The sequence below is a fragment of the Prionailurus bengalensis genome, chromosome A2 (assembly GCF_016509475.1).
Source record: "Prionailurus bengalensis isolate Pbe53 chromosome A2, Fcat_Pben_1.1_paternal_pri, whole genome shotgun sequence".
NCBI classification, from domain to species: domain Eukaryota; kingdom Metazoa; phylum Chordata; class Mammalia; order Carnivora; family Felidae; genus Prionailurus; species Prionailurus bengalensis.
In genome coordinates this window covers 100,833,610-100,855,959 of record NC_057348.1, presented here as the reverse complement: position 1 = coordinate 100,855,959, position 22,350 = coordinate 100,833,610, and the positions used below count along the sequence as shown (strand labels likewise).

Below are 22,350 nucleotides of genomic sequence, written 5' to 3'. Positions count from 1 at the left end.
AACATTAAAGGTTAAGAATTTGTTAACAAGGAAGGTCACAAGTCTTGATTGGAGATAACAAAGTATGCAAGTCCTGGCTGAGCTTAAGGTTTTTTTTGTTTTGTTTTGTTTTGTTTTATGAAACACAAAAGTTTAGCATACCAATGGCGATAATCAGGGAAGAGCCTCACTGAAATTTTAAAGAATTAGCCTGTCAAATTCCAACATTGTGAAGCATTAAATTGGTATTTTATTTACTTAAGATAAAGTAACTGTCCTCCCCACCAAATGTTTAAAATGCAAGCATATCGATGCATATTCCAGTTTATAAGCTCCGTTCTCAGCTATGTGCAACATTATCATGGGGCAAGACCTAGCACATAATAGGTATTCAATAAACACTAGCTGAATAAATTAGTGAACTTCTCCTTATAGTTTCTAGTCCATAAAACTGAGATAAAATATTAGGTGGCATGTGATAAAAGCTATATTTGAGCATACAGTTAAGGTCCTTCTACACATATTTGTGAAACTTAAAAGGCAACTGTATTTTTTTAAACATTTTTTAAAAAGTTTATGTATTTTGAGAGACAGATCCCAAGCACTTGAGCAGAGCTGGGGAGGCAGACAGAGAGGGAGAGAGAGAATCCCAAGCAGGCTCCACCCTGTCAGCACAGAGCCTGATGTGGGGCTTGATCTCCTCAACTGTGAGATCATGACTGGAGCCAAAATTGGGAGTCAGATGCTCACCTCAAAGACAACTGTATTAAATACCACTACAGTGTATTGCTTCTAGGGATCTATAATTGTGGTATAACTTATTAGATTTTAAAAACAACGATTTATAAATAAAAAATACTACTGAAACCAAAGCATTAGGAACTTTTGGGTTGAATCTACTGGATAATAAAGATAATAGCTATTAAGTGACCAATTACATCAACCTACTTTTGTGACCTAGCATATCAAACCATTTTGATTGATTTTTCAAGTGATTGTTTAAACTGACCATTTATCTCGAAGAGCTTTTTTTTTCAGAAATCTATCTTCTCTCTGAAAGTTAGGGACAAGATAATCAACCTCCAGTTTACAGGTGGCAAAACCAATGCATGGGGAGTTTCATTTCCTTGGCTAGCGGCGTGAAGCAGCAAAGGTAATGCAAAGGTCTGCACATTGAGGTCAAAGTATGTTTAATAACTCACATGCCTGATGCTTATTATATGCATCGTCCAATATTAAAGGTCATTTATGCAAGAGTTTTTCCCTTTTAAAATGATTACTGCTCTATCCCATAGCCACACAAACACTTTTTGGCTAAAATCATTTGACACAAAGTCTGTACTTCCTTTGCCATTTTCTGACTTCAAGCTGGGTATCTGCACAAAGCTTTCTCCATTTCTCCCTACTGCTTGAATAACCAGAAAGGTTATCAGTCAGTGTTCCTGACATCACACAACACATCTGCCTGGAAGCGATTGTAGAATCACTATTTACTGAAATGCCATGTCTGGCGATGACTCAGATAGGACAATAACTGATTACAAGGAAAAATGCCATCTGCGAGATTATTCTCTATAAACAAAGGCACAGAATGAAAACTACACAAACAAATGGAAAAGAACAGGTCACAATGAAATATGATTTTTGAAGGTTTTTTTCTTCTCATTGAAGAATTATTTTATCATGAGAAAAATTCAGTTATTTTCTCTAATTTTTTATAACCTACATGAAAGTTAGATACTTCAACAATAAATAAAGATGCATGTGACAAATGGGATATAAGGTATTTTAGTTTTCAAATTGTCAGTTAACTCTAATTTATACACTGGATAGATTACAAGTTTTCATTTGCGAGTCAGCTGTTTAAAAAGAACAAACAACCAACATGTTCACAGAACTTTACATTTCCAAGTTTTTTTTTTTGTTTTGTTTTGTTTTTTTACAGCACCACATTTGATTCTCACTATGGTGAGGTAAGACATCCTCCCCATCCACCCTCTGTCTCCCCAGTTTAGGGAGAATGAACCTTAAGGGGCAGAGGCACTCAGTGACTTGCCCAAAGTCTCCCAAGTAGAAGGCAGTCACAGTGGGACCTAGAATCCTTCTGACACGTCTAGGGTTTCTGTGGTCTGGTGGAAGGTTCTAATGAATGTGGGCCAAGGTGGGAGGAATCAAATCTGAGTTAGAGAACAGTGAAGAGAAGAGCCCAAGGATGTGAAAGGGAGCTTTGAACACAGGATCTTGTGCTGGTCTAACCCGCTGGGCCCCTAAACACTTCTCTCTACTCTTTTCTTCTTCCATAAGCCCCATAGATTATCTGTTCTCTTCCCTTTCCATTGATGATGCCTCTCTCCTTCCTTCCCATCCTTCAAAGCAAACACAGTCCCCCTGATGTTTTTCCAGAAGTTTCTAAGGCTGGAAACACTTTCACAAAAGGCAAAATCCCTCTTATACTACAACCGTGCAATTTTCTTGGTTTAAAATGTAGTTGTTATTTAGAATAAATAATAAAGCCTAAATATACACACTAAGGAAGCCCTTTTGGAACTCAAAGGGCTGAAGTGAAAATCATTCATATTTTAGATTAGATATTGGCAAGTTTTTCCACTTAAAGTCCTAGACAGCAAACATTTTAGACTTTGTGGGCCCTACTGTTTCTGTCACAAAATTCTCAACTCTACCCTTGTGGCTGAGACACATATATCAAGTAACAAATGTGGCTATGTTCCAATAAAATTTTATTTACAAAAACAAGTTTCAAGCTGTAGTTTCCTAATCTCTGGGGATTTATTATTTTTATTTATTTTTTAATTAAATAATCTCAATGCCCAACATGGGGCTCGAACTCATGACCCTGAGCTCAAGAGTCGCAGGCTCTACCAACTGAGTCAGCCAGGTGTCCCTCCAGATCCCTATTTTAGAGACTATATGTATTCTACCTTTTCTAGGATAAAAGACTGAATTAGGTTTTAGTTATAGGAGGAGACAGGGGATGGTCATTAGGGTATCATCATGTTCCTATTCTACTGGGTGAATTGGGTCAAAGGAGATGAGAAATGGTGGTCAAGAGTGAGCACTAGGTATAAAGAGCAGGATAAAAGGAGAGAAATCCCCAGTGACGGAAGGGGAACCCCAATGCCTATTTGGGTTACCCAGAGGACACTTGTTTTGGCAGGACAGGGGGTGGGGGAGTATCCTTACTCTTAGGCCTCCTTGAATGTGGAAGAAAATCTAGTAACATTAACCCCAGGCCTCCCTCCACCATCCCATCCATCGCTTGGTAATTTGGGGACCTTGTGCATGTGATTCTGCCCATTCCTCTTCCCCTTCTGTTGAGAATGAGAGGAATCCAGGCAGCATGTGGTTCTGTCTGCTCTGACCCTCCACAGGGACCTCCTCCCACCTGGGGAAGCCTGCTCCAGCCCAGCATTTCCTGCAACTAGATGGGCTCAAGCTAATTTTGGGGTTCAGAAACCTATCTGGTCCTTGACAGATCTTTAACATCAGCTCAGTAGGCAATAAAAGTGAGAATTTGGTCTCTACTTGTTGGGGTTTGCCCCCCTCAATTGGTAAGATCTTATCTGAAGAAGAGAGGTGTACCTGCTGGAAGACCCTAGGGTCTAACAGGACTGGGAATGGGCTGATGAGGACAGGGCTGGAGCCTACCTAAATATGAAAAGCTGTGAATACAGAAAACTATTTTCTTTCTTTTAACCAGAAAAGAATTATCTAGAACTGCTTATCTGAGAATGCAGTCTACAAAACACTAGTTTCGAGGGGTTCACATGGAAGAAATATTTCTATGGTCAAAAGTATGAGAAAAATCTGCAGAATGCGTTCCCTTCCAGTTGATTTCCAATGCACTTTAACATATTAAAGCCTGTGAGAAATTCTTCAGTAAAGAACTTTACAACTTTTTTTCACAATGTATTTGACTATGGAGCATTGTATTCACTGATACCTATTAAACATTTCACAGGGATCTATGAACACACCATGGGAAATGCTGATAGAACATTTCTAAAGTTAAAATTGGTTAGGGAATATATCATTCTTACCTGACTCTTCAGTAGACTCAAAATTGCCAAACTTGTTATTCAGCTTTCAAAGAGTCATTTTCCACAGTGCTAACCTACACTTATTTTCTTTTCGCTATCTTTTCACAACCCCCTTGTCAGTTTATCCAATGGCATTTGGGGCGGACTAGCAGGACGTGTCTGCATTCTACTACATACTTCTGATTCCAGAAGAGTTGATAATCCATAGAGGAGAACAGGAGAGCCAGGCACCTTGAAGACACAGGAGAAAGCCCCAGTGATCAGAAATATCTCCCCCACATATTCCGCCAATTAGAGATTCATTAGGCTTAATGAGCTCCTCTTTTAAAATGCAAATACCCTCTGGGAGTGTTTGCTTATTAGTCATTCACCAAGTGAAGTAGTGGAAAGAACAGTGGAATGGCCACTCCATTAGCTCCTTTTCATTCTTCAGTCACACACTCATTATACAAGGCAGCCCGGTGTGTCAAGGGAATGGCTTTGGAATCTGACAGAACTCGACCCTAATCCTTTACCAAATCCATGACCTTGTGCAAGGTACTTAACTTCTCAGAGCCTCAATTTCCTCATCAGAAAAATGGGAATGATACATAATAAGGCTGCTACAAAGATGAAAACGAGAGAACATGTTAAATGCTAACTGCAAAGAAGCCAGGGCGGGGAGTAGAGTTGGGGAAGATAAAGGCTTCGTCTTAAGCATAGTCCTCTGTGCTTCTGCCCTTGTCACATAGCTGTTGTCGTTACCCGCCCCAGAGGAGAGAGAATAGGAGAAGCCTCATGTGTAATCTCATTTAGTGCTCTTGGCAGTGTTGTGAGGTAGGCTTTATTATATCCACGTAAGAATGGCAGGCCCAGTGTTGGAATCCAAGTCCGCTGACAATGCCAGATCATTACATAATCTCACGCTGCCTCCCATTACTTATCAAAACTTGAGTTCTCCAACTCTGCCTAATACACTTCACACTGGAGTCTCCTCCAGTTTGGATTAGTTTTCCCTTCCATGTTTTCCAACACTATCCTTTTGCTCCTTATTTTCCACTATAATGAAGAATGGATGAAAGCACAAGTACTAATTGCTCAAGACATGCCCTGCCCAGGAGCCCACTGCTGTTAGGTCAGGATTCTGATGACAACTGTTCTAACCCCAAGGGGGGGGGGGGGGGGAAGAATCAAGAAGAGCAATCGGCTAAACCACAGAGGGAAGAACGAAGTTAGCAAACCAAAATGGCAAAGGGTTCAAGCTGACTAGAAATTAAAGAAGAGCAAATTAAGAGGACACCAAGAACATCTTACCAAAATTATTATGCCCCAAATTCACTAAGGACAGGATACAACTGATACAGTGTCATCATTCTGATAACAGAAGTCAATAAACATCTGTTTATTTGACTGTGGAGGGTTTGGTGAGGGGAACAGATAAGAAAGACAGTTCTACACACACAGTAATGGCTGATAAAAAGAATGAATTCTAAATGCTTGTTAAAATACTTAAATTTTTAAAAAATGTTTATTTATTTGGGAGAGACAGACAGAGCATGAGCAAGGGAGGGACAGGGAGACACAGAATCCAAAGCAGGCTTCAGGCTCAGAGCTGTCAGCACAGGACCCTAAGCAGGGCTCGAACCCACCAACTGTGAGATCATGACGGGGCTGAAGTCAGATGCTTAACTGACTCAGCCACCCAGGCACCCCCGAATGCTTGTTAAAATATGAAAAAAAATTAAGGGTTCAACAGAACAATCTACTTTTCACAACATTAGTGTGGATCTTAATATATATTTGTACACTACTTTTAGGCATCATGTTAGATTTTAATCTTCTGGCTGCCATTAAAATCACACAGCTAAAATCTTGCTTACTACTTTAAGAACTTAAGGTCACACTGAGTACTGAAATACATTTACTCAGGGAAGTAAAAATATCAGCAAATCTGAGGTTGGACCCACTGATCAGTCCTACTGGCCTGCTCTTAATTAACTTTTCCTGGGATTTCACAGATATCTTTAGGTCTGAGTCTTGTTACGTTGTAGCTATGGGTAATAATTTTTCTGGAAGATCTCAAAGCAACCAGAAACATCAATTAAGCTGTAACACTATGTTCAACAGTTAAACCCATGTATTCTTACTTTTGGACTCGAAGACTAGAGATGCAAAAGCCCCACCCCATCCCACCCCCAATTAATTTTGTACAGTATTGCATTATGCTGTACAAATCTGCCTTCAAAGGATTTTTATTACTCTCTTTCCTCAATGTGAATATACTTATATACTACAAGAGTAAGTTCGGTTGACCATTCCTGACTCTGGATGGCAAAATGTTGTTGAAAGAAAGCTCTACAAAGGGCTGCTCTGAGCCTTCCACTGACAACAGGTTCTATAGGCTCTGTGAAAACAAACAGGACTGACACAAAAAGGATTTTCAGTGTGTATGGCCTGAGGCCAAAATTTGTAAATAGAAAAGGGTAGGCTCACTCTACTAGGTTATCTGGTATCCTGAGACACAGACTCAAATGCGATGCCTGTTGTAGGTAAAATGATGGCATTGATCTATCACTAATAATGCACCCTAGGTAGGAGACGTATTGACATCATGTCACTCACAGTCAGAGTGTTCAGTCTCCTTACCAACCAACAGAATAAATTTGTGAAATTACTGGTGGGTGTCAGGGGTTCTCTACAGTCCGTTTTCAACATAGAAAAATAAGTGATCCCATGAGATCCAATGTATGTTTCAAATGTAGCATCAATTGGCCCAATCAGAGATATTAGATTGGTAAGCTTTTCAATCTCTTGAAATGGAGTTCTCAGACTGATAGAAGGGTTTTAGTCTAATAGAAAACTGCAAAGAAACTTCCTAGCAGAAACAATAAGAGCGGTATATGAAATCTAATCAGCTTCAAGTTTCATTCAATCAAGAAATATTTGTTAAACACGTGCTGTGTACATATATCATGCTGGCCACCATGTGAACTAGTGCAGTCCTGTCCCCAGGCTCACAGCATTTACATTCTGGAAGGGATTACAACTCCAGCAAATGCAAATCACAAAAACTGGCTGTAGAAACAAGCCAAAAACTAAAAATTATGGGAGTCCCCAGTTGTTAAGGAATAGAAAGTTTTATGGAGCACCCTGTGAAAAAGGTGGCCAGCTGTAACAAAACCAAATTTCATTAATAGGGCTTTGCCCCCACTACAGTGACCGTGCCTTTCATTATATATATATGTGTGTGTATACATTATATATATATATTTTTCATTATATATATATGTGTGTATATACACACACATATACATACATATGCACACACACACATATATATGTATATATACATATATGTGTGTGTATATGTATATATCCATCAGTATCATTACTTTTAATGGAAGTCAAATATTAAACATGGTCTTATATCACTTACACAAAAGTCTGAAGACAATATTTCTGAAAATACATCAACATTATTTGAAGAAAAGCTGGTATTAAAAGAATCACTTGCAAATCACAGATCACAATTAGAAGCAAAGCTACACATGGCAGATAGGATGAGGTGGCATGATGTGGTAACTGGATAAAGACCAAGAGTTTGATTTCAAAATGCAGAAGAACCTGGTTGGTTTTATTGAAGATGTCACACTTGTCATTTGGTTATACAACATAAATGTGTGAAATCACTATCCTGAGGATCACAATACACTGTGTTATCTTTAAAATATTCACATAAGGAAAAAAAAGAAGTGGTCCCTTTAAGAAACAGGTAAACCTAGACACAACAAGGCCTGAGGAAGTCCTAACCTGTTTACTGGCCCCTTACTGAAGCAGGCAGACAGCCACAGTGAATCACCACTTAGCATCCTGAAGAAGAAGGGCCTTGAATGAAAAAGGGCCCAGATCAAAGTTCAGGGTTGCCAGCTCAGGCCTGGCCATCCTTTTGCTATATTTATGAAACTTATATAGTGTGTGTGTGTGTGTGTGTGTGTATATGTGTGTGTATATGTATATATATATATATATATATATATATATATATATATATATACTGGAAAAGAAAGTGCATTTATTTATTTAAATATATAAACAGAGTGGAAAAGAAAGTGCATCATGGGATAGCCGGGGATGAATGTGCCCCACAGTCAGGCAGAGAGCAGAGCCTTGACGTGCATTAACACAGGTAAATTCTGAGACATCTCCCTCCCAGTGGGGCAGTACGTCTCACATTTCAGTGTGTGTAAGGATCACCAGGGGTGCAAATTCCTGAGTCTCACAAGACATTTAGACTTGTGAACTCTGGTGAAACACTTACTTAAGAGTCAAAAGTTTTAGCAAGCGTTCCAGAAGATTCTAATGCAGGTAGTTCATGAATAACACTTGGAGAAACACTGAAACAGACTTAGATAACCTTAGATGGCTGACAGATTACCATCTGCCTAATTTTTGGAATGACTGTCCCCTCCCTCCTCCTCTCCTTCCTTCCCACATTGTTTGAATATGTAGAGAGTACGTGTCTCTGTGTTAAGGTTGGGGCTCAATAAGGTAAGTTCTCAAAAGAACTGAAAGCAGGGTCTTGAAGAAGTATCTGTACACTCATGTTGAGAACAGCAGCATTCACTGGAGCCAAAAGGTGGACGTAGCCCAAGCATCCATCAACAGATGAATGGATAAACAAAATATGATACATGCACACAATGGAACATTATCGAGCCTCAGAAGGAAGGAAATTCTGACACATGCTGCAACATGAATGAACCTTCAAGACATTATGCTAAGTGAAATAAATCAGTCATAAAAAGACAAATACTGTATGATTGCATTTATATGAGGTGCCTAGAATAGTCAAATTCATAGAGGCAGAAAGTAGAATGGTGGTTGCTAGGGCAGGAGGGAGGGAGGAATGGAAAGATGTTTTAATAGGCACGAGAGTATGAGTTTTGCAAAGAAAGAGTAACAACACTCTGTACTTTACTGAACTGTATGTTTAAAAATGGTTAAGATGGTAAAATTATGTGTATTTTACCACAATTAAATATAAGGCACTTAAAAAAATGTTTATTTTGAGAGAGAGAGAGCGAGCGCACGCACACCTGCAAGCAGGAAAGGGGCAGAGAGAGAATTGCAAGCAGGCTCCACGCTGAGCTCAGCACAGAGTCCAGCCCAGCGCACAGTCCGACACGGGGCTCGATCCCACAAACAATGATATCATGACCTGAGCCGAAATCGAGACGCTTCACTGACTGAGCCACCCACGTGCCCCTAAATATAAAACATTTTAAAAATAAGATAGATTATCCTCTTAGAACGATAAAGTGATAGAAGTTAAAGATATGTCTACTACCGGTTAATACTCTATTTTATAATTTATTCTAGTTTCATTTTAATAAGTGTTCTCATATATATTAATCTTTATTCCATATTCTTTTTATTTTAATAAATTCACACATTTAAAGAAAAAAGGAAAATCAAGTGAAGGAAGTTGTGTTTTCTGTCTCTCTGCCACAGAATTGGTTATGGCTCAATAAAGGGCCCGGCTGTAAGCAACAGTTTGAGTAGCTGTCCAATTCCAATGCACTGCAGTAAAAACTAAGAACCAATGTCAGGAGAGCACATTTTGGCCTCTCTGCACTAGTACAACGAAGTTGTTTCTGTTGACATGTACCTGCAAGCTTATCTGTCCTCACAGTAAACAACACAGTGTTAGTGATGGGGAATACCAATATGCTGTCCTTAAACATCTCAACTGCTGGTTATAAAAATAGAAACTTCTGAGTAACTTGAATCAAGAAACCTAAAATATAAAGTACCAGATATAGAGATAGAACACAATTATAGATTATACAACCTCACAGTTAACGTGCATACCCTTTAATGCTCTAAAGCAAAAACAAAACAAAACAAAACAAAACAAAAAGCCCGAAACTTCCTTTAGGGAACAGACATTTTTCCATCACCTTAAGCTCTGATGTCACTAGGATGAGGAGGGGAGGTTGTAGACAATGAAATCCAGGTGTTCAGGGGAAGGGGTTCAATGTCAACAAATCACTTCTTTTCTTTTTTAATTTTTTTTAACGTTTATTTATTTTTGAGACAGAGAGAGACAGAGCATGAACAGGAGAGGGGCAGAGAGAGAGGGAGACACAGAATTGGAAACTGGCTCCAGGCTCTGAGCCATCAGCCCAGAGCCCGATGTGGGGCTCGAACTCACGGACCGCGAGATCGTGACCTGAGCTGAAGTCAGACACTTGACCGACTGAGCTACCCAGGCGCCCCTTTAAATTATTTAAAAAAAAATTTTTTTTAACAAATCACTTCTAAGGTGCTCACTGCTGGCTTGTGCTTTCCCACAGAAATCCCACCTATGAGATTAACGGAGTTAATGGAAGGAAAAAAGAGAGTAACAGGGGAGGAGGCAATGGGCAAATGAGACTTTAAAAGCCCGAGACTAGGACCTCAGGAGCTCCAAAACAGGCTAATAGCACAAAACCAGAAAGGTGAAAAGGAAAAGCCTATTAAGAAGGAAGAAGCATTCATGACCATGAGTGGCATGGATAACAGTAAGAGAATTTGCTTCATTAGAGGGTGAAAAGTGATGATGAAAAGGGCAAAGACCATTACTTGCCTGAAATGTTTCTCAACCCACACCTCAATCAGCTAATATTTATTCAGTCTTCACATCTCAGCTTCCACCTCCCTAACCCATGCCCCCTTTCCACACTCCCGTATGTTCTTGTTCCTCTCCAAAGCACCTCACACATTTGCAATCATTTAACTGTACACACTCGCTTGTTTAATTAGCTGTTGTTCCCACTAGACTGACAGTTCCACCAAGGCAGTGATGTGTTTATTTTATTTGTCACAATACTCCCAGCATTTAGTATGGTGACCGGTACCAAGAATGGACATGGTAGGCCCTTAGGAAATAGCTATTTTCTGACTGATGCATTACTGCAAACGTGGCATTGTCAAAAGGACGTTGTAAAGGAAGCTGAAGAGGATGCACCATGATTGGTCAAAGGAAATAAATTTATTCATAGCGCTTAGGACTGGGTGAAAGAGGTTGAACAAAAGGCTTAAGGAGAGATCAATAAGCACAGCTCTGATGTCAAGTTTGGACAAGATTTCTGTAACAAGGAAGCAAGAGGTAGACCAGCTGTAAAATACTTGGAAACACTTCTGAGCAGTTTGTTAAGGGTAGAACCAAAAGGACAAAGAGTCAATAGTGACTTTGAAATCAGAGAAGAGATTTTTACTGGGTTCTATGTAGTTACAGTGAGTTTAAGATAATGGCATGAAATAGGAATGGTAGTTGGGATTCCAAAGGACTTCTGATAAAATATTTTTATTTATTTTATGGTATTCATTGCTGTATTTGTAAGTTCACTGGTGTGTATTTAATAAATTTTACAATATCTTCTTTAAAAAAACATAGTACCACATTAGAATATATACTAATATATTTGTGATACAAAATGTCTCTAAAAATAGTTGTAATGTTCAAAAGAATCTACAATTCTTTCAGTTTGTAAAGAAGGATTCGCTCATTTCATGACTGGTTAAACAGTATAACTATTTGCCATCTTAAAGTTAGGAAAATTGAAGATGGTTTATGTGCTTTAAACTTATATTTCTAATTTATTACTTCCTAATTCCACAGTATTGCTCAGTTTCATAAATTTGACATTCTTGAAATCAGGGTTTGTTTAGTAAACCCTCACTATATATTTATACCTTCATGACTCAGTGATTTCAAATAAACTCAGTAGTTTCTACGGGCAGGCTTAGTGAAACTAGGATTCATTTGGACATGTGCCTAATTGCAACACATTAAAAAAAAGTTCCAATCTCAAGCAGCTCCTTTTTTTTTTTTTTTTTAAGGCTTAAAAGACTAGGACAGAAAGACAAACATATTAACCAACCAGCTCTGTTATGCAAAGTCGTCTCAGAGGAGCTGCCTCATTCCAATCAACCTGTCTCAATCTGATTCCTTGTCTTCTGAACTTCCCTACCTCACCCACCTCCACACTTAATAAAGCAAACCTCCTACCTGTTGCTATCAAGATTCTCTCTCCTCACCTTACCGGAAGGCACATCAGCCCCAGTGAGAACAAGGCAATAGGGAGAGCCTAACAATCAAAGAAAAAAAGCAAAAAAAAAAAAAAAAAAAAAAAGCAAAAAACAAAAAACAAAAAAACCCCAGCTCTCCCAACAAGGCTTCCTGAGGAGGAAACTACTATATACTTACTTCTCTGTATAGGGCCAGATGATCTATAGACCATGCATCTACTTACACATCATAGGACAGAAGACGCTGGCAGGAAAAGCATAAAGAATATGGTTTCTTGTTAAGCCTGACTCTAAAATTATACCAAATAGTGGACTTAGGAAGATGTTTCTCAGACTGGGAGACCATATAACAGAAGTGGGATTAAAAGAACTGGAGAATTTAGGTTGGTTTAGGCCCTGAGTTCTCAAAATAGTAAGTGGACCCATTTTCAAACATGAGTAGACAACAGAATCATTCTACTATGGTCTCAATGTGTCCTCTCAAAATTCATGTTGCAATCCTAACCCCCCAAAGATGATGGTATTAGGAGGTGGGGCCTTTGGGAGGTACATAAGTCATGATGATAGAGGTTTCATGAATAGGATTAGTGCCTTATATAAGAGACCCCACAGAGCTCCCTAGCCCCTCTTACCTGGTGAGGACATGGGGAGCAGATACCTGCTCTGAACCATGAGGAGAGCCCTCACCAGAAAGCAACCGTGCTGGTGCCTTGATCTTGGACTCTCCAGCCTTCTGTATTGTGAAAAATTAATTTCCATTGTTTATAAACTACCTAGTCTCTGACATTTTGTTATAGCAGTTCAAATGGACTAAGACACATTCCAAAATTAAAATAAGTAAATTATGTGGGGCATATCCATCATTTCTGATTATCCAAATATCTGTTTCCCTGTAAGATTGGTGAGATAGTCTTTTACTTCCCAATTTTTATGGGAAGAACATTTTTTTGAAAGTCAGTCAGCCTATGTGTCTATCCATCTGTCCATCCATCCATCCATCCACGTCACTCTTGCTCCTTCTCTCCCTTCCTGAAGAATCAAGTCCCAGCAGGTAGGCAGTGGCAGGATTTCAGAGCCCAGGTGAGGAGAGGAGGATGTTGGGGAGACTGTGGCAGCAATGGTGTGGTTCAGACTGCTGGAGTCCAAGCAGGGTGAAGATGGATCTAGAACATCTCTGCCATAAAGGGCTCAAACAATGAGGAGGACAATTTGAAGGGGCTCCCATTGGCCAAGTCTGGGACATTTTAAGCATCAAAATAAGTAATGACAACAAAAGACTATAATCCATTAAAAATATCCAGGGTTGCCTGGGTGGCTCAGTCGTTTAAGCATTTGACTCTTGGTTTCAGCTCAGGTCATGATCTCCCATGTCATGAGATGGAGCCCCACATTGGGCTCTTTGCTGACAGCACAGAGCCTGCTTGGCATTCTCTCTCTTCCTCTTTTCTTTGTCCCTCCTCTCTCTCTCTCTCTCTCTCTCTCTCTCTCTCTCTCTCTCTCTCTCAAAATAAATAAATGAGAAAATATATCCATAAATCAGAAAATAATTTTCAAAATCCATGTACCCATGCTCATATAAATAAACGAATTAATAAAAAAAGAAGTGAAGGAAGCTATTCCTTGCAGTGGAATGCCAACTGATGAATGCAGAAGGAATGAAGGAATTAGAAGATCACCATTTGGCAACTGTCACAGTAATAATTAATTCAGCCAAGAAGCCTAGATAGATGCTAAAACTAGTGGGTGGGAGGTTGATAAGAAACAGGATATTACACAGTCTGAAAGCACCACTCCCCACATACAGATCATAAAGAGAGAATGAGTAATTTTACAATAGAGAAATCTGGTAGACATAACTAAGTAAGTGATCATGGAATGTAACAAATAGGAATTGTGCACTCCCTTATAGGATGCAGTGAGAAGAACAAATGATTCCATGATATTCCTAACAGAAATGCATCACCTAAATCCAATTTTGAGGATGGATCAGATAAACCCAAACCAAAGGATGTTTAGTAAAATAAATAGTTTGCAATCTTCAAAAGTATCTAGGGATTGAAAAGTCAAGGAGAGACTGAAGAACCGATCCAGACTGAAGGAGACTAAAGGGACAGGACAACGCAGTGCAACATATGAGTATGAAGAGGATCCTTTTGCTATGAAGTACATCATTTGAACAAAACCTAAATGGTGGTCTATGGCTTCGATGGTTAATTTCCTGATTTTGATGACTGATGTAGGAGATAGGTCTGCTTTTACCAACTACACACTAAACTCTTTGGAAGTAATGACAGGTCATCTTACTAATTTACTCTCAAATGGTAAAACAAAAAGCTCTTTGTTTTTTGCAACTTTTCTGTCAGTTCAAAAATTATTTCAAAATAAACAGAAAATAAATGAGAAGAGTAATTAGGATGGTTAGAATGCATAGATATGATACAAAGATAGATACCAGACAGAAATATAGGTGGAGGTGGAGATAAGGATCTCAATGGCTCCATTAACCCATTAACTCACCAACTCAAACAGAAGTAATCCTTTACTCTTTCCACCTTTTTACCATTTTCACTCGTAAATGACTCCACAGAAAAGTAGTATGCACAATCACTCAGGTATGTTTCATAGACAACAAAAACTCTAACATAGGTCAGACCATTGAGCAACCTCTTTCTAAGGAGAGGCAGAAACTAACTCAACAATAGAATCAGATTATACAATAACCTGTAACCAGGCTAGTCTTGTTTATTTTCTTATACAGCACTCGTCTTTTTTTTTTTTTTTAATTAAGCTGGAAATTCTTTTTTTTTTTTTTTCAATGTTTATTTATTTTTGGGACAGAGAGAGACAGAGCATGAATGAGGGAGGGGCAGAGAGAGAGGGAGACACAGAATCGGAAACAGGCTCCAGGCTCTGAGCCATCAGCCCAGAGCCCGACGCGGGGCTCGAACTCACGGACCGCAAGATCGTGACCTGGCTGAAGTCAGACGCTTAACCGACTGCGCCACCCAGGCGCCCCCAGCACTCGTCTTTAAGAGATTTGAAGCATTTTTTCCCCTACTTTCTAAGGAAATTGTGACAACTTCATGAAAGGGGATAATCTCTTCACAACAACATTAAGAAGGAATACTTTTGCTTATTTAACAGGTAAAGAAAATACTGAAAAAGAGATTTAAAGTTCCCAGCATCACAAAATGCCTAAGTGGTAGAGTCGGTATTCAAATTAAACTCTGTCTGGGTTTAAGGCCCATGTTCTTTCTAACATAATTATAAAAGGAAACCATTTACTCTGAATTCTCTCCATGAATAATATCTGCCTTCAGAATGGCATACTGTCATGCACAAACTGCATCCATGTATTGTCTTCATTTTCCTCTTCATTTTGCCTTTTTGTGAACGTATTGAATTAGAGTAGACTGAGCACAGTGTCTTATTTCTGGTTTTATTTCACTTAACCAGAAGTACACTCACCATGTACTTTTATAACATTGTGCAAGGGGTGCCTGGGTGGCTCAGTCAGTTAAGCATCCAACTTTGGCTCAGGTCACGCTCTCACAGTTCCTGAGTTTGAGCCCCGCATCGGGTTCCGCACAGAGCCTGCTTCAGATCCTCTATCTCCCTCCCTCCCTGCCCCTCCCTTGCTTGCATGCATGCTCTTTCTCTCCAAAATAAACAAATTTATCAAAATTAAAAAAAAGAAAACAACTGTGCAAAAACAAAACAAATACCACGTGGAACAAGGTGCCTGTTGAAGCAGTTTTGTTGTTGGTTTTTAACTACGCTGGTGGTGTAATCATTTCTGGCTCTTATGTTTCATTTCTATTTTCTCTTAAGGATTTGGAACCAGTTTTACATCTCTCTAATGAAAGCACATCACTTTACCTCTACAGTTTCCAATAGTTCATTGGGAGCTAAGACTCGGAAGCAACCTTTGAGCTAATCTTGACTGCTGCCCTCCATCCTTGCTCATGAATCCACTTTACAAGCGATACCGGGAACAAGGTGGCCTCGTTGCTCATTCTAGTTCTCTCCTCCCAGCGTAACAAACATCCACAGAAACACTCGCTACAGCCTTTGCCTTTTTAAAAATATAATTTCTATTCTACAAAAGATAGGATTCTTATGGTCTCATACTCTAATTCTACTGCCATTATAGAGATAGTGAATTCTTTTTATTTTGACAAAGTACATATATATTTTACTAACACCAGCCTTGGCTTACAGACCACATAGGGCAAGTTACAACTATCTGTAGTTGATCTGACCTAGTTTCACTTTACAAATTAGATAAGACAGTGCAACCATCCTGTCTCTTATGAGGATTAAATGAGATCCTAGTTGTTATTTTCCTAAAAATCAGCAAAACCATCATCCCAAAAGAGGATCTCATTTCTAGATCAGACTTGGCCAGTGGATATGGGTGTCCACACAAGAGATTATGTACCAGACATTCTGCTATTGTTGCTGATGTAGGCACAGAAGGTCAATAATGTGGATTAACCAGGATTAAAGTATTATTTTCTGATTACATTTATGCTTCAACTTTCTAGGTATTTAAAACTATTCTTAAGATTAAGCAATAAAAAAACCCTACAATTTAAAATGAATAAAAGTCATAAGGCAACAAATTTAAATGTTTAAAAAATCAGAAGTAAACTATTAAAACTAAGAAAAAATTATTTTTATTATATATGCAGCAACATGTATATATATGACCTAGACATATTTTCTTACCTCTGAGAAGGTGATACAAAAAATTTGACACAAACATGTATATCTCACATGTGCATATGTGTAAAGCTTTCAAATAAATAAATGGTATCTAAGGAGACAGAGAATTATGGGAAATATCCAGAAGAACAGAAAGATATAGGAGAATGTAGGGGGAAAATTTAGAGATCAAAACTGAAAGATTTTCATTTTTTCCCTTATTTACTCTGAAGTTTGTTTTCCATTAGTATTTAAAAAAATTTCTTCCCAAATTACTGTATTCCTAAAAAGAAACGGAGAAGCAAAATAGACAAGTAAGAAAAGAGAAGTTTAAAAAATGAGAGAACGAAAAAAGTACATTTAGAGCAACACAAATGGTAAGTGACATGGTTTTCTTTGTAGGAGCGATTTACCTAATGTGATAGACTATTTTCACATTTAAACATTTCATTAATTTTATGTTTAACTCTGTGACTTGCTTCTTAATTCAAAATATAAGTCTAGAGAAAATGGTTTGGATTTGGCTGAGACAGCACTGCAATGCATGAAAAAATGGAGTTTACAAATGATCAAAATTCTACAATTCTATTTTTAAAACAGTTTTCCAGGTTACTGTTTTTCTCTATCTTTATCCCAGATATCAATTTCTCTCTTTCTGAATTTAGAAACTAAATGGTCACAAACCCCAAAGCATAAATGGTAGCAAACTGAAACCAAAAACTGTTAGCATTAATAAAAGCTCAATAAGGAGAATAAATACAAAATAAATATATAAAACTCTGTAGACTTCCAATAACTAGTTATCAAATGGAAAGAAATTATCCAATTCCCAAGAGCCACAAAATATGTGTGGAAATAAAAAAAATTTTGAAAGCTAGGTCCCTTGTGAAAAACTTATAAAACTTTACTAAGGAGTGCTTAATAAAAATACTTGAATAAATGGAGAATCATCCCTGGATAGGATTATATACATAGAAATATGTCAATTCCTATTACATAAATTTTAGAAATACCAGTAAGGTAATTCCAATGAAATCCTCATTTTTTCTGCCTGAAGTTGGCAGTCTATATATTTTAAGACTATACTTGCAAAAATTTAAAACACAAGAACAATCAGATAATTTTTTTAAGAGATTCAGAAAAAGAATTTGTGCCCTATACACTATTACACTTGCAAAAATCTAAATTGATTAAAAAACTAATGAACTAGAAAGAAGACAGATCAGTGACACAGAAAATTCAGAAATGGATCCTAGGATATAGAAGACTTTAGTACATTCGGTTCACGTCAATGAAATTTTACTGAATACCTAGGTGTCGGGTACTGTGTCAACAGAAAAGTCAACTGGTATTATCTTTCCAGAAAGCAACATGGCAATGTGTATTAAGAATTTTTAAAGAGTTTATATCCTTTTAGTCTGTAAATGCATTTCTAGAACATATTCTAAGGAGTGGTCAGGCATTAGTTTAAGTAAGCAAAGATGTTTGCAAAAGTAAAAACCTGGCAAAAATAATAGGAGAATTAATAAATGAATTATGGTATATCTGTACAATGGGATAATATATAGCCATTATGTTTAAAGACATATTAATATATGTTCACACAACAGAATAATATATAACAATGAAAATAATCAACTACACCCACATATAATGTGAGTGAATCTCACAAACATAATATTTTTTAGTGGAAGAGCAAGACACAAAAAGTACACAAATATGAGTGTATTTAATATGCATTTCATACACAAAAACAATCTCCGCTTTAAGAATTCAGGGTAGCTTTGGGGGGCTGGATAAAGTAGCTGAAGGGGGCTTTGGGGGGAGATTCTAGGATTCTGTAATTTCTATTTCATAATCTAGAGGCTAATGACATTGTATGAGAAATCATTGAAATTAAAACGTGTACATTTCTGTATGCATGCTATTCATCAATAAAAAGGGTCTCAAAATTAATGACATGAAAAAATTTCCCCAATATTAAAAGTAAGAAGAAAATGAGGCTACAAAACTGTACATGAAACAGAGTCTCAGTTGCGTGAATAAAAGAACAGCATAGAAAAATTGCCCGAAGGAAACCGGCAGTTGGGGGCATAAGATGGGGTTGCGGAGGATCAGAGGAGCTGGTACAAAACAGGAAAAGAGCCCTATGGTATCTTTATAAGAGTCATTTATTAGGAAAGCTTGGCTTGGAGAAGAGATGGTGATGGCCAGAGGCTGTGTGGAATAAAGGGAGAACTTGCTTAAATTCTGATGGAAAAGAGTCAATAGAGAGGGAAAGGTACAAGAAATACACGGAAAAAGAGCCAATTAAGGCCTCTTTGCAGGCTGGTAATTTTATACATAGGAAGCAAACTCAGAAAAGGGGTAAAAAGGGCTTGACTGCGATAGGTACACACAACAGTTCTTTTTCACAGAGCTTTGCAAATTATTAACATGTCAAGAAACTTGACAGTTTTCCTGTGTACATCCACTTGTATTCTTTCATGAAGACTTCAGATCATCATATTATCCAGATTAGGAAATTGTTACAAGAGTTTTAGCCAAATGATAATATCTCTCACTTCAGAAGACTTCAGGCCAAAATAAAGACCAGGTCAAGTATAATGACAGCAGATCTGGCAGCAAGTAGCATTTCTACCACCTGTTAGCTCTGTGATTTGAGGCAAGTTACTTAACCTTGCTGTGTCTGAGTGGCTACATCTGAAAAATGATGAAGACAATAATAGGTTGATAAGAGGCTTAAATGAGATCATCCACATAAAATGCTGAGCCCAACATGGGGCAGAGAAGAAACCCTCAACAATTATGAATTGTTACCATCACTTATTTTTTTTAATCTGGGGGCAAAGTTTCTAAGATGTCTTCAAATTTAGAAACAGCAAAACAAAAACCAAGAACATAAGTAGGTAATGAAGCTGCCCCTAATTCACAGCAAATAATTTCAGCAAAGAATATGCTTTCTGTCAAATTTTTATTTAAAAAAATGTTAAATCCATAGAAAATTTGAAAGAATAGTACAATAAACATCCTATATTATTCCCCTTCACCTATATTAACCAATTGTTAAATTTTCCTATATTTACTTTCTCTCTCTCTCTCATACAAACACACATATACAACCAGTATTGCAGAAGCCAAGACTTCAATTGGTTGGCTTGTTATGTAGAAGGGCATGCCCCATCTATCTGTCTTGTGTACAAAAAATGTCAGCCTTTTTCAGAGAATCTAATTTATCACATAAGACCTAATTAATACTAAAGCTGCAATAATTGGGAGAACCAGTGGAGGATTATGCACTGAGAGTAGGTAAGAAGATATTTTGGACAACTCCCCTTTGGAAAGACAAAGGGCTCAGAGCTCTAGTCTTAGGTCTGTCAATATGGAGAAAGCAAAGACTTTCATAAACAGGCAAAGAAGCCTGACAGAGCTGGACCAGGCTAAGAGTTAGACATGTCACTGAATAAAGTCACTGGCAAAGGACTTTGAGAAATATCCCTGTGTGTGCATGGGCATTTTTCCCCTTAGCTATACTGAATAGAACATTTACACAATGCATCTCCACACCCTTTTTAGGCATCTAAATTATCGTGCACGTCTGATAGTTGAGCAGAAAATCCAAAGGACACTAAAGACTTTGTCTCCAATAATTACACATCTGAAAATGCATTCTATAGATACTAGGTTGAACCATGTAAATTTTTTTCTAGATTAAAAAGTCAGTATGGGCAATTTCATGTATTCACATATATTTGTTCAAGTAGGAAATGTCATATGTATAAGGATATTCCCTGCAATACTGTTTACAAAAGTGGGAGTCTGGAAATAACCTAGTATCTACATATTATGTATAGATGTGTGTGCATTATATATACAATCTATGTAATATGTATATAATATTACACAACTGCCTCTGTATATATATGTATGGAAGACATACATTTAAATACATAATGGAATATTATGCAACTGTCAAAAGAAAAAGAATTAAGAGGCTCTCTGTCTATCGCCTTATATTTTTTTTTTTTGAGCAGAGAACATTTTATTAAATACAACACTTGTATTTTTTTTAGCGCTGATCTATTGTCAATCAATCAATAAATATTAGCCATTAACTGCTTCTGCTATTTTAAATTACAAGCTACACTATTTCTTTTTTTTTTCCATTTATCTATTTTTTTTTATGAAATTTATTGACAAATTGGTTTCCATACAACACCCAGTGCTCATCCCAAAAGGTGCCCTCCTCAATACCCATCACCCACCCTCTCCTCCCTCCCACCCCCCATCAACCCTCAGTTTGTTCTCAGTTTTTAACAGTCTCTTATGCTTTGGCTCTCTCCCATTCTAACCTTTTTTTTTTCCTTCCCCTCCCCCATGGGTTCCCATTAAGTTTCTCAGGATCCACATAAGAGTGAAACCATATGGTATCTGTCTTTCTCTGTATGGCTTATTTCACTTAGCATCATACTCTCCAGTTCCATCCACGTTGCTACAAAAGGCCATATTTCATTTTTTCTCATTGCCATGTAATATTCCATTGTGTATATAAACCACAATTTCTTTATCCATTCATCAGTTGATGGACATTTCGGCTCTTTCCATAATTTGGCTATTGTTGAGAGTGCTGCTATGAACATTGGCGTACAAGTGGCCCTATGCTTCAGTACTCCTGTATCCCTTGGGTAAATTCCTAGCAGTGCTATTGCTGGGTCATAGGGTAGGTCTATTTTTAATTTTCTGAGGAACCTCCACACTGCTTTCCAGAGCGGCTGCACCAATTTGCATTCCCACCAACAGTGCAAGAGGGTTCCCGTTCCTCCACATCCTCTCCAGCATCTATAGTCTCCTGATTTGTTCATTTTGGCCACTCTGACTGGCGTGAGGTGATACCTGAGTGTGGTTTTGATTTGTATTTCCCTGATATGGAGCGACGCTGAACATCTTTTCATGTGCCTGTTGGCCATCCGGATGTCTTCTTTAGAGAAGTGTCTATTCATGTTTTCTGCCCATTTCTTCACTGGGTTATTTGTTTTTCGGGTGTGGAGTTTGGTGAGCTCTTTATAGATTTTGGATACTAGCCCTTTGTCCGATATGTCATTTGTGAATATCTTTTCCCATTCCGTTGGTTGCCTTTTAGTTTTGTTGGTTGTTTCCTTTGCTGGGCAGAAGCTTTTTATCTTCATAAGGTCCCAGGAATTCACTTTTGCTTTTAATTCCCTTGCCTTTGGGGATGTGTCGAGTAAGAGATTGCTACGGCTGAGGTCAGAGAGGTCTTTTCCTGCTTTCTCCTCTAAGGTTTTGATGGTTTCCTGTCTCACATTTAGGTCCTTTATCCATTTTGAGTTTATTTTTGTGAATGGTGTGAGAAAGTGGTCTAGTTTCAACCTTCTGCATGTTGCTGTCCAGTTCTCCCAGCACCATTTGTTAAAGAGGCTGTCTTTCTTCCATTGGATGTTCTTTCCTGCTTTGTCAAAGATGAGTTGGCCATACGTTTGTGGGTCTAGTTCTGGGGTTTCTATTCTATTCCATTGGTCTATGTGTCTGTTTTGGT

General features: G+C 38.0%; 1 protein-coding gene across 1 annotated transcript in view; it reads right to left on the bottom strand.

The window, feature by feature from the left end:
- The window catches only part of UMAD1 (UBAP1-MVB12-associated (UMA) domain containing 1), a 227,631-nt gene that overhangs the window by 78,141 nt on the left and 127,140 nt on the right, over positions 1-22,350 (bottom strand). The gene's annotated exons all lie outside the window — the stretch shown is intronic.